Source organism: Cervus elaphus, chromosome 25, assembly GCF_910594005.1.
Source record: "Cervus elaphus chromosome 25, mCerEla1.1, whole genome shotgun sequence".
NCBI lineage: Eukaryota > Metazoa > Chordata > Mammalia > Artiodactyla > Cervidae > Cervus > Cervus elaphus.
The window spans coordinates 55,003,233-55,011,673 of NC_057839.1; the positions used below are offsets into that span (position 1 = coordinate 55,003,233).

General features: G+C 36.9%; 1 pseudogene; it reads right to left on the minus strand.

The window, feature by feature from the left end:
• Positions 1 to 1,222: 1,222 nt before the first annotated feature.
• LOC122683659 lies at positions 1,223 to 1,734 on the minus strand (annotated as a pseudogene).
• Positions 1,735 to 8,441: the final 6,707 nt, after the last annotated feature.

The following is an 8,441-nucleotide window of genomic DNA, read 5'->3' on the forward strand; positions in this document are numbered from 1 at the left end:
GCTTTCTCCGTCTGCGCTGCTCAGGCTCCCGGCTGTTCTATATGGAGCGCGCCCCGCGCTGCGCGAGGTTCCAGCCCTCGGGTGTTACACAAAAGCGCGGAAGGAAAAGCTGCGCCTGCTCTCTGTGCCTTCCCCGTCAGAGCGGTCCAGGCAGCCAGGGGCTTGGTGGGCGCGCTATCCCCAGGTGTGGCGCACCCACTCCCTTCCGCGGACCCAGTCTCAGTTTCCGCTGGCGCCAGGCGGGTGCGCGCGCCTTCCGCCCTCCGCGTCCCCAGCCCCAGTCCCCACCCTGCGCCGGTCGGGTGCCTGCGCCCTGTGTCTCGCCGCGACCTTCCCCTCCCCCCTGCCTCCTGCCTCCGGCGGGGCTGGGCCGGTCCGCAGCCTGCGAGCTCTTCTCGGGACTTTCCCCGTCCCTTTGTTCTGCGAACGGCCGGCAGTGTGTTCCGGCCGGTCAATTATCTCTCTCTCCTTTGGTCTCCCACAGTTCAAGTTGGCACCTCACAGAAGCTCCCCCCGATTGTCCTCAGGGCACTCAGGCCTGTACCCTAGCCCAAGCAAGGCCGCCTAAGACTCCCTTCCCGGGACGGGTCTCCGTCCTTAGCTCTTTTGTCTCACTTTTTATCTTTTATATTTTGTCCTACCTCCTTTCGAAGACAATGGTCTGCTTTTCTGGGCGCCTGATGACCTCAGCTAGCGATCAGAAGTTGTTTTGTGAGGTTTGCTCTGCATTCGGTTATTCTTTTGATGAATTTGTAGGAGAGAAAGTGGTCTCCCGGTCCTACTCCTCCGCCATCTTGGCTCCACACTCTTCCCTTTTTCATGACACATGAAACATACAAGCATCAGTGCTGTTTCTCGAGTATAACTTGGGCATCGTGTCCTTTGGTTGTAAAGAAATTCCAGTCCTTTAACCTGTCAAATCAGTGATTAGTAATGCTGTTTTCATAGATTATATGTTGGAGCAGGTCCCAGAATTTATTTTTATAAATTACCAGAAATTGGAGATACTGTTGACATTGAGAATTTTTAAACATGTTCTGTTTTAAAAAGAAATTCCTTATGCCCTTCAATGCCGATGGTTTATTTTAAAGAGCATAGGAGAAAAGCTTAAAAAAAAAATTGGAAAGGTGGCTAGTTTCTGTACATTTTTGAGAGATATGACAAATAAGTTGTGGTACTTTGGCCCTATTGAAAATAATATGATCAACTGAGTAAAATTCACTTATTTTAAAAGACTAAAAAAACAAACAATCAGAGTTTTGGTTTGAAAGTCTATGTTGATCTCTTTTGGAGCTTCTTTTTCTATGAAGTCAGTATATATTTTCTTTGCTTTTGAGGACAGCTTTTGGGGTGACTTGTTTTTTTTGAAGTCTTCATAGGCCAGCCAAAATTCAATATTTTCTTCACAGAATTCAGATTTTAAAAAAGCTCTGAATGCAGCAAGACCATATTTACTGGCTAGCAGCTCATCAAATGCTTCTGACCACAGCTGGGCTTCCTCGGGAGAAGGCTTGATGAAGGTTTGCTGTTTGCTTTTCTTGCCAGTTTTGGGCTTCCCAGGAGAGGAGGAATTTTGCAAGAAGTAACTCAAATGGCTCTTCCAATCTTTTAATAGGGTTCGCTTCATCTTCTCTCACTTCTCCTCGTTCTTGGGCCAGGTGCCAGCACTTTTGTCCATGGGTCCGCAGTCGTGCTGGACAGCCAGGAACATAGCACTTTGCATTATCGCCTTGCACCTGGGAATGCCGTTCGGGCCCAAAACATACAGGAGGCTACCAGTGGCTGCTTCACAACTGCCCAGAAAAGGGTGTACAGCTTGATGGAGAACAACTCTTACCCGCGTTTCTTGGAGTCAGAATTCTACCAGGACTTGTGTAAAAAGCCACAGATCACCACAGAACCCCATGCTACATGAGATGAAAATGGGAGCCCAGAAACGGAGGACATTTCATTTTTTTCCTAAGGGGAAAGGCTGTCACCTGCCTAAAAGACTTGACCTTGAATTCAGCCTGGGTGTTTAGGAAACATCACTCAGAACTATTGATTCAGAGCTGGGTAGTGAATCAGGAAGCCGGTCGTCACGTAGGAGAAGCTGGTACTGGGAGAGCTTCCATAAATGATGGAGCACAGAGAGAGAGTTTGGTCTAAATGTGGTGTGTCTCACACTGCAAAAGCAGGAGCTTGAGACTGAAAGATAACGATATAACACTATTGGTCCAGAAGCATTTACAATCAATAGGTCTGGGATTATGTGGCCTTAGCTAGCTGGCTGTACATCTTTCCCTAAATCAGTCCTTGTTACCACATAGTGGTTTAGATGTAGTTTCTTTAGTTTTAGGTAATATATGTTTACTATGTGCAAGGGTATTGAAGTTCCTATGACTACAGATCATTAGTACTGTTGTCTCACATAACTCTAAAACTGAAACGACCTGTGTTTGAACTGTCAATTGCTGTCCGTACTAGAATGAGTGCTTCTGTGTAGAAAATGACAATGTCCATTATGAGTGCCAAAAACTGTCCTGATGGCAGCTAAACTTTGAAGTGGTCTTTGAATACTTTTAATAAATTTATTTCGATAAATAATGTTATTGAATATTTGGTCCAGATGTGTGTTGGGATGTTTTTTCTTAATTAAATTAGGCAGAAACAAGTATCTCCTCTAGGAGAGAAGAGATATCAGTTGATGGGCCTGTTGAGTAACAATTGACTGTCCTTAGAACTGAGAAATCACAGCTGCTGGGAAGATGCTGCTCCCATCTCTAATGCTTTGGTAGGTCACAGGAAGTCAGATCATCACCCTGGGATCAACCTTCTAATATGGTCTTGTAAAAATCAAGCTTGTTGAAAATATAAGAACATTGTTTTAAAGCCCTTTATGAAGCTAAACATGAGAAGTAAATTGATGTAACAGAGACAAAGCACCAAAATTATTCACATAACTAAGCCACTAGAAGATGCCAAATAAAGACGAAAGTTGTCAGTTAAAAAAAAAAAAAGTAAAAAAATAAACAAATAAATAAATAAACAAACCAAAAAAAACACAAAAAAACTATGGTGTTTTTAACATAAATTTATTTGCTATATTAGGAGCAACTAAAGGATCTCTGAGTTAATGACAGGAAACCAAGATTTAGGAGCTTATGATAGCAGTATTTAAAAACATAAAGAGTAAATTATTTTATATGATCTATCCATAGGGTCGAAAAGAGTCAGACATGACTGAAGCAACCTAGCATTCATGCACAAACTGATAGATATGGCAACAACTGAACACTTTTCTAGGAGAAAAATACAGCTCAAAATAAGGAAAATGAGAGCTTTCTGAAGATTCCATAGCATCATTAAAAAACAGTTTTCTTTTACTGGTTGTATACTAGTGAAGCCTGAAAGTCTGTTAGGCAAACTATCCTACAAGTACTTGATAATCAGTTGAGTCATTAAAAAAGAAAATCTTTCAGATAACTTCAAACTTGCAGTTATTTTATTTTCAGCATTATGAGTATCTCCAGGCCTAAAGCACTCAGCTATTCGCCCTCATCTTTGCACTTGTAAATTACATTGTACAGGTTTCCCTTTGAGATAATAAAACAGCTGACTTCTTGAACTCCTATTTAATTAAGTCATATATGGCACAATTTTAAAACACATAGGCTAAATGAGCATCATCAAATAGTTTTTAATAAATACATTTTACATGGAAACAAAATGTAGGCGTTAATTATGCCAGCCTAAAGCAAGGTAAGCAAATCCTAGTTGATATCTTAAGTTTATAAATACTCAATAACATATTAGAGCTGTAAGAGAGGTCTAATTTAAGAGCAATCAACCTTGTTCCATGTGCGTAGACTAAAATTGAATTGTAGAGCAAATAAAGAGAATATCTTTTTTGTTGAAAATTGCTTCTCTTTTTTCAGTAATCATTAGTAAATTCAATTATTTCATACTCATTCATGAATACATTTCTTGAGAGAGAAAAGCTCTGTAAACTCCAGGTTACACCAACGATAGTTTCCTAATATTTGATCTTTCCTAAACCCTAAAATCCTAAAGGAGCTTAAAGAACATGACAAAATCATTCTTTTTATTAGCATCTATTCCTTTGGAGAATGAACTTCCTCTTCTCAAATATTTTTATCAAGTGACTATTTGAGCATGAGTAATTTCATTTTAATAAAAGTGTGGATTTAAATGATGATAGATATTTTGAGGTGAAGTTCAGTAACTCCTTTTCACTTCTGAAACTGTCCTGCATAGATAAGTTGGGATTGTGCCTTTTGGTTTTATTTTACCTTATTTACCTGCTATACTGGATTCAGACAATATGATTCTAAACACAAATCAATCATTTATAACTCTGTGGCCCTGAGAAAATTCCCATATCCATTAAGGATCTTTATTTGTAAAATAAAAATAAAAATGAAATGGGATGTTTCTCCATCTTGTAATATAAATCTTAAAATATTATTTAGAATTAAATAAAGCACAGGCTAAAAAAATAAATAATAACAATGTCTTTGAAAATCTTTGGCTAATTTTATAAGCTTTATGAATTCTACTTCTTCTTTCTTTCTTTTTTTTTTTAATCAAAACTTTTTCATCCTATAGCCTTGTATAGAAAATCTGGACCCGAGTTCAGAAAACTCTGCATAGAGCCATACTGAACTCATTGCTTTTGTAAACAAAGGGCTTCCCTGATAGCTCAGCTGGTAAAGAATCCACCTGCAATGCAGGAGACCTGGGTTCAATTCCTGGTTTGGGAAGATACCCTGGAGAAAGGAAAAGGCTACCCACTCCAGTATTCTGGCCTAGAGAGTTCCATGGGGTCACAAAGAGTGGAACAGGACTGAGCGACTTTCACATCTATGCAGTAATCTTGAATCAGTTAGTATTGTTACTTTTTAAACTTTTCTTAAGAAATTTTAGTCAACTTTTCCAGTTGTTCAAAATTATTAGCATGTAACTGAAAAAGATGTTTCTTTATAATTATTTTACTTTTTTTGTGCCTATTATTGTAGCCTTAATAATATTACTATTTTGGATAACTCTAAATATATAGTACTAGTGTTTACTTTTAAAACTTTTACTGATTTATTTTGTAGATTTCTTTAAAAATTGAGTTTAAGAACTCAATTTTAAAAAATTCAGTTTGAGACTTAAAATTCAATTTTAAGTTCAATATTTAAGTGTACTTTATGATCAATTTAGAATTGTTATTTTTAGTCACTTTTTCCATTTATATTCATTTTGTGGTTTTGCTTCTTTTTTATCTTTTTAAATGTGCTATAATTTATTTACTATATTGTTTTAGTTTCAAGTGTATGTCCTGGTGGTTCAGTTACTTTTTCAGATTGCATTCCATTATAAGTTATTATAATAACCTCCTGAGTATAACTGAGTATAATTTCCTATGCTATATATTAAATCCTTGTTGCTTTATTTTAGGTACAGTAATTTTTATCTGTTAATCTCATACTCCTAATTCACCCCTCTTGCTTCCCCTTCCATAATCATAAGCTTGTTTTCTATGTCTGTGTGTCTGTTCCTCTTTTGTATGTAGATAGATTGATTTGTATATGTATTTTTTGGATTCTACATACAAGTGCTATCATACAGTATTTGTCTTTCTCTTTCTGATTTTCTTCACTAAGCATGGTGTTTTCTAGGTTGCTTCATGTTGCTGCAAATAGAAGAATTTCATTCTCTTTTATGACTGAGAAATATTTCATCCCATATATTTGTATGTGTGTGTGTATATATATATATATATAAAACCATCTTATGCCAATTATCTGTTGACATGCGCTTAGATTGCTTTTATGTCTTGGCTATTGTAAATGCTGCTGCTATAAAAATAGCAAAACCTATGAGAAGACACTTGGGAAATGAGAAAATATTTCATCATTTGTGAAAATAAATTTGATACTATTCATAAAACACTTAAAAATCATACACAAACCCTTACTCTCATTGACATAGCTACTCTACTTTCAGAAATAATACAAAAACAAAACAAAAAACCCACAAGTACCCACAGCTGATTGTTTATAAGAAGAAGAAATAAAATGTATTCATCAGCAGTGAAATGAGTAAACATTTTGCAGTATTTGTTAAGGTGTATTAGAGAGCTACTATTTCTGCCTTAAAAGCTCCATTTTCCCTGCTGGTAGAAACCTTTCCCCCGACTCTTCCTCTGTGCATGGTTAGTCGCTCAGTTGTGTCCGACTCTTTGTGACCCCGTGGACTGTAGCCCACCAGACTCCTCTGTCCATGGGGATTCTCCAGGCAAGAATACTGGAGTGGGTTGCCATGCCCTCCTCCAGGGGATCTTCCCAACCCAGGGATCAAATCCAGGTCTCCCGCATCGCAGGCAGATTCTTTACTGTCTGAGCCAGGAGGGAAGCCCTATCGAGCACTAAACTCTCCTGTTTCTAGAGTATTTGGGAAATATAAACAACTCACAAATTCCAAAGGAGTAAAGCTGGAGAATTGCTGCTTAATTAGGTTATAGAACACACATCCTCTATTTTAAACCCCAAAATGTGTTTATTTTCTTGTTAGGCTTTTAAATAGACAATTATAAAAGCCAACTCTCTTGCTGCATTTAAGGATTGTTTGTTCAGACTTTCCTCCTTTAACTAATTAAATAATCAGCACAAAGTACAAACTGGAGATGCTTTTGACATGATAACTTTCGAATGCTATCTGAATGGCCAGAATAATAATTTTGGCCTTTTGCATTAGAGTTTTTTCAATTTCCTATTCCAAAACATGTTCATTGTCAAAGGATAATAGATATGTACTAAAAACAGATATACCTTTTTTTCCTCTTCAGGTATTTGTGTTTCAACTTAGATCTAACTAACAAAGCATTAAAAATAGTATCCTAGCTTTCTGTTTGTCACAGTCTCAGAAGGATGTTTTGTTTCTCTTTTAAAAGTAGACTCTCAGATTCTTCAGGAACTTAATTTTCATGGAACTTGAACTCTTTAACAAACACAGGTCATATAATGTATAAATAATGAAGACAAATTAAATTAGGGGAAGTGTTAGTTGTTCAGTTATGTCTGACTCTTTGTGGCCTCCATTGAACAGTAGCCTGCCAGGCTCCTCTGTCCATGGAATTCTCTGGGAAAGACACTGGAGTGAGTTGCCATTCCCTTCTCTAGGGGATCTTCCTGACCCAGGGAAGGGTTGCCAGCAGACTCTTTACCTGCTAAGACATCATGGTTTTGAATTTATTCTATCATTTCATTGCTGTCAGGCATAAAGTAATCACGATCAAGATGCCATTTCCTGATCATATACAAATGGGTCATAGCTATCCAAGTAGTTTTCTTTACAGTTAATTCATTCACATTATTGACACTACATGTATGTGGAATTAATTACCTCTAAATGTTTTCAAAAACATTACAATATAGTTAGAAGACAAAACCAAATGTTTTTGTATATCTCTCCTAGCAGGAAACTAGAGGAAAAGCTCACTGTGTTGGAAGCAAAGATAGTGACACAAATTTGACATTATTGAAACAAATATTTATGGTTGGTGGAAAGACTGCAATTTCTTAATTGCTTGCAAAGTATAAATTGAATGTTTTATGGAACCTAAGAATGGAAAATACAAGCATATAAATGAAGCTGGTTGCAAAAGGATTGCTTGGCTCATGAAATGAAATGCAACTCAGAGCATAGGAAATAGTAAGATCTTTTGTATCAGTGCAATTTACACCAATGGTGTGCTGGGAAGATAATTAAAGAAAAAGTATTGTGTCATACTTTAACTGTTAATATGTTTTCTTCATTAGAGGTATGAAAAAAGTGATGAAGTTTATAATGATGCTATCATATGTTGTATGACATTCAAAATAGAAAATAAAAATAAAAAATTCTGGATAGTTTCAGTATTTTCCCTAATGACTCTCCAGATCTAACTAAGAATTCAGTTGCCACTGCAAACTAGAAGTGCTCCCAAGCCAAATACAGAATCAGTTCAATAGTCTTAACATCCTAAAGACTCTACCAGAAAATTACTAGAGCTAATCAATGAATGTAGTAAAGTTGCAGAATATAAAATTCACACACAGAAATCCCTTGCATTTCTATACACTAACAATGAGAAAACAGAGAAATTAAGGAAACAATACCATTCACCATTGCAACAAAAAGAATAAAATACTTAGGAGTATATCTACCTAAAGAAACAAAAGACCTATACATAGAAAATGATAAAACACTGATGAAAGAAATCAAAGAGGACACAAACAGATGGAGAAATATACTGTGTTCATGGATTGGAAGAATCAATACTGTCAAAATGGGTATACTACCTAAAGCAATCTGTAGATTCAATGCAATCCCTATCAAGTTACCAACGGTATTTTTCACAGAACTAGAACAAATAATTTCACAATTTGTATGGAAATACAAAAAACCTCGAA